Genomic DNA, 5226 nt, shown 5'->3' with positions numbered 1-5226 from the left:
ACCCATCTGGGGCATTGCTCTGTTGCGACCAGAGCCATTCTAGTGCCTGAGGCAGAGGCCATAGAGCCATCCTCAGTGCCCGGGCTAACTTTGCTCCAATGGAGCCCTGGCTGCGGGAGGGGAAGAGAGAGACAGAGAAGAAGGAGAGGGGGAGAGGTGGAGAAGCAGATGGGTGCTTCTCCTGTGTGCCCTGGCCGGGAATCAAACCCAGGACCCCTTGCACGCCAGGCCGATGCTCTACCACTGAGCCAACTGGCCAGGGCCCTTGTTTTCTTATCCATGCAGCTGCCCTATGTCTTTTGATTTGATCATTTAATCCATTTACATTTAAGGTTATCATTAATATATATTTTATTACCATCTTATTCTTTAAATCTACTTTCCTCTTTTTCTAGATTTTTTCCCCTTTTTTCTGTTTACAACAGGCCTCTTAACATTTCTTGCAGCATTGGTTTGGTTGTAGTGAATTCCTTGAGGGTTTTTTTTTTTTTTTTTTTTTTTTTTGGTTTGAGAATCTTTTTATTTCTCTTTCAATTTTAAAGAATAGCTTTGCTGGATAAAGATGTCTTGGTTGTAGGCTCTTGTTTTTGCATTAATTTGAATATTTCTTGCCATTTCCTTCTGGCCTCAAGTGTTTCTGTTGAAAAGTCAGATGCCATTCTTTTTTTTTTTTTCTTTTCTGAAGCTGGAAACGGGGAGGCAGTCAGACAGACTCCCGCATGCACCCGACCAGGATCCACCCGGCATGCCCACCAGGGGGCGATGCTCTGCCCATCCGGGGCATTGCTCTGTCGCGACCAGAGCCACTCTAGCACCTGGGGCAGAGACCAAGGAGCCATCCCCAGCGCCCGAGCCATCTTTTGCTCCAATGTAGCCTTGGCTGCGGGAGGGGGAGAGAGACAGAGGGGAAGGAGAGGGGGAGGGGTGGAGAAGCAGATGGGCACCTCTCCTGTGTGCCCTGGCCGGGAATCGAACTCGGAACTTTTGCATGCCAGGCCAATGCTCTACCACCGAGCCAACCGGCCAGGGCCCAGATGCCATTCTAATGGGGGCTCCTTTGTAGGTGATTGACTGCTTTTCTCTTGCGGCTTTTGGTATTCTTTCTTTATCACTTAACTTTGGTATTTTAATTATGAAGTGTCTTGGTGTAGGTCTCTTTGGGTTTTTTTTTTACTGGGATTCTCTCTGCTTCTTGAACTTGTGTGACTTTTCTTTTATCAATTTAGGGAAGTTTTCAGCTATGATTCCTTTAGTCAGGTTCTCTCTCCCTTGTTCTTTCTCTTCTCCTTCAGGAACTCCTACGATGCAGATGTTGTTTCTGTTTATGTTGTCATAGTGCTCTCTTAGAGATTCCTCAGACTTTTTGAGCCTTTTTTTTTTTTTTTGCTGCTCTGCTTCTGTGCTTTAGTTTTTCTTGTCCTCTAAATCATTGATTTGATCCTCTGCTTCATCCAGCCTGGCTTTAATTCATTCTAGTGTAGTCTTAGTTTCTGTAATTGCATTTGTCATTTCTGTCTGATTCTTTCTTATGATTTTAATGTCCTTTTTGATGCTTGCTATGTCTTTATTTAGGTGCTCATTATGTCCAGTCATTGTTGCTCTAAGATCCTTGAGCATCTCAACAATATTTATTTTAAACTCTGCATCTAGTATCTTGGTTATCTCATTCAGATCTTTCTCTGCGGATTTCCCTGTTGATTCATATGGATCACATTTCTCTGTCTTCCCATTTTGTTTCTCTGTAGACTGCTCTTTTGGATGTGTTGTTTGTGTAGCTAGCTGAATACAAGTTTTGTGTTGTCTACCTCCACCTTTCAGTTGTGTTGTTTCTAGATCTTCTTGGGTTGGCCTCAGTTGTTGTTTGTAATCTGCTGTGAGCTCATTGTCTGCTGTTACTGCTCTTTTTTATATTTGTGTTGCTGTTTTCTATGCCTTAGCTGGGTCAGGTGTGAGAAGCCCTTCCTTAGGATACCACTGTAACTAGGGTTGTTAAGTCCTGAGCTGATGCTTTCCATATCTAGCCATTGTATGTACCAGCTCTGGACCTTTCTGGCTGGAACCTGGCGCAGACCAGTGGGGGTCACTGCTTATGACTGGCCCTTAGAAACTTTTTTAGAGCTACAGGAGATCCAGAATTTGTAGCTGCCTCTGTTGGGCCCAGGTGCTGTTGTAAATATCAGCTGCACTCCTAGGCTGGCTTTTGTCTACTCTTGGTCAGTGGGTGCGGCCTTTGTATTCCCAAGGTGTGGTCTGTTAATAGGTGTGCCACCAATGCTGCCTCCTCAGGCAAGTGGGCTCAGAGGCTGTAGTGTGGGCCACCCTGTGGGCCTCCGTGTCCGCAGCCTCACCTGACTCCACCCCTGCCACCATGCGGGCTGTCTCAATAGGCTCCGTCACCACACGGGCGAGCTCGCAGGGCTCTGCTCCCACCACCACGCAGGCTGCCTTGCCAGAAGCCATACCCATTGCTGCAAGTGCACAGCCGCCACCACTGTAGCTGGGCCCACCTGCCCTTCAGAGGGTACTCAGCAGCATGGTGGGCAGTGTAACCCAGACCTCAGCACTCAAACTTGTGTCTCTGATGTGCCCCCTGCTTCTAAGAGACTCTTTGCTCTGATCAGTGGGGTAATTTCTTCCCTTTGCTGGAGTTGCTTCTCCCAGAAAAAATGGTCACTTTAAGTTTGGGGAGTGACCAAGCACAAGAGTTAGGGTGGCTGTTCCCCACAGTCTCTCCCTATGCCTCTGAGTCTACACTCTCCTCTTGAAACTCCAGTCCTCTCAGCACTCCCTGCTCCCAGAACCCTGGGTAAGTGGTTGTGAACGAGGTTTTCCATGTGGTCCCTTTAAGACGGAGCCTGGGTCTGAGAGTTCTGTCTCCCTGTTGAAAATAGTAACTCAGCACTTATTTCAGCTAAATACTGTCTGTATGCCTCTTCTAGTCTCTGGGGCTCTAGGCTGGGGCTCTGGTCCTGAAGCTGAGGACCCACACCTCTATGGGCAACCCACTCCACTGTGAGAGACCTTCTGGGCCACTGCTTGTTCCTGGGAGTGGGGCAGCCCTTTCTGCATCTCCACCTTTCCTACCAGTCTCAGTGTTGTTTCTTCAGTGATCCTTGGTTATAGATTCCTCTTAGTTTAGTCCAAAGTTGGTTTTTCAAGATGATTGCTCCCAAGTTTAGTTGTAATCCACTTTGGTTCTGGGAGGTGGGAGTTATAACATCTGCCTACTCTGTCACCATCTTCTGGTCCCTCTTTACACTTTTTCTAATGATACCAAGTTTGGTTTTATATGTGCAATTTTAACATGAATAGTACATAATATTTTTATTTATTTTAAATATGGTTAACATGTATTTTTATTTTCCCTGTCTCTTTTTTTAAGGGGCCCAATATTTTCTTATACACCTGGGGCCTCAACTGACCTTATTCCCCCTCTGCTTGTATGTATCCTAACCAGGGATTGAACTGGCAACCTCTACGCTTCAGGATGAGGTTCTAACTAACTGAGTTATCCAACCACAGTGAAAAGGTGATATTTGACTGAGGCCTGAGTGAATAGAAGGAGTCAGCCATGGAAAAGGAGTTATATTAGAAGGAAAAACAAATGCAGAAACCCTGATGAGATAGGAAAGTGCTTGATTCGCTCAAGGGCATAAAGACAGATAGAAGGCCCAGGAGTCATTATCAGTAGAACTTAGATGAGGGCCAGGAAGCTACATTTTTAATAAATGTCTCCTCATGATTCTGAGATGTAGGCTCAATTGAGAACCTCTAAAATACACTGTATTCAGAACCCTGACCCACCCAAGACCTGCCACACTATCCCAGTAAGCATACCTGTGCTAAGCATTGTTCACTGAGAAGGGAAAGATTTCCAATAATAATTCCACCAGAGCTCTGGCCAGATAGCTTGGTTGGTTAAAGCAGTGGTCCCCAACACCCAGGCTGTGGACTGGTACCAGTCCGTGGGCCATTTGGTACCAGTCTGCAGAGAAAGACTAAATAACTTAAATTATTTCCGTTTTATTTATATTTAAGTCTGAACGATGTTTTATTTTTTTAAAATGAACAGATTCCCTGTTATATCCATCTAAGACTCACTCTTGACGCTTGTCTCAGTCACATGATACATTTATCTGTCCCACCCTAAAGACCGGTCTGTGGAAATGTTTTCTGACATTAAACTGGTCCATGGCCCTAAAAAGGTTGGGGACCACTGGGTTAGAGCATCATCCAGAAAGTACAGAGGTTTCTGGTACAGTCTCTAGTCAGGGCACATACAGGAACAGATTGTTGTTCCTGTTTTTTCTCTCTCTTTCTCACTTGCTAAAATCAATACATAATTTTTTAAAAAATTCCACCAGAAAATTCCTTGAGACAAATTGTTTTGTCTCCATGGTGCCTAGAATTGTAGCTGGTGTATAATGGTATCTATTGAATGAATGAATGGTGGCTGGCACAAAAAACTCCTGATGGTCAATGACTTATATATAAATATATAGTTTTTACAGTTTTATAACTTTATTTGACAATCAGCAGCTGGGTCTCATCTACATTAACTGTCTGTAGATTTTTGAAAGTGGTGACAGGTACATAGGTGTCCAACATAAGGAGCTTATTTGGTGAATCTTCATCCTCATTACATTTTCTGGACAACCACACCTGTATACAATATGAGACATTCCTTGATTCTTTGGCCCAGACAGCTTTGTTAAGCCTGGTGTCACTGTGTACATCTGGAGTCCCATCTCCTTCATGGTAAATTTCTGAATGTCTTTGAGTGGCCAGGGAGCATGCTTCTTGAAACCCACTCCATGGATGTCAATGATGTATTCTCTGACCACTGCCTTACTGGTGGCAGAACAGCCCTTCTTCTTCTCACCATCCTTCTTTGCAGGAGCCATTATGCCAGGCTCAAATTTGAAAGAAAGAGTGCAGAGTTAATTTTTAATGAACCAGAATTTTCTTAAACTTTTATAGAAACAGAAACAAGCTGTTTCTTCCTGTTCACTAGTTATCTAATAATTCTTTATAAGAACCTCCCACTTTCTGAGCAGCCATGACCTAGGTAGTCTGTGCATTTTGAGGTAGTGCTCAGTTTCATTGCAGGGCCCTGTGGGCTCAGAGGAATGAGAACTGGTTTAATCATATTAGCCCACACTTGGAACCAACCAGTCTTTACCATGGCCACCAAGCTCTCTGGAAGGCCCATATGTGAATTCCTTT

The 5226-nt window shown here is 44.5% G+C and overlaps 1 pseudogene; it reads right to left on the bottom strand.

The window, feature by feature from the left end:
- Window positions 1–4521: 4521 nt before the first annotated feature.
- On the bottom strand, window positions 4522–4904 carry LOC136317607 (large ribosomal subunit protein eL31-like; annotated as a pseudogene).
- Window positions 4905–5226: the final 322 nt, after the last annotated feature.

The sequence above is a fragment of the Saccopteryx bilineata genome, chromosome X (assembly GCF_036850765.1).
Source record: "Saccopteryx bilineata isolate mSacBil1 chromosome X, mSacBil1_pri_phased_curated, whole genome shotgun sequence".
NCBI lineage: Eukaryota > Metazoa > Chordata > Mammalia > Chiroptera > Emballonuridae > Saccopteryx > Saccopteryx bilineata.
This window is presented reverse-complemented; position numbering and strand designations above follow the sequence as displayed.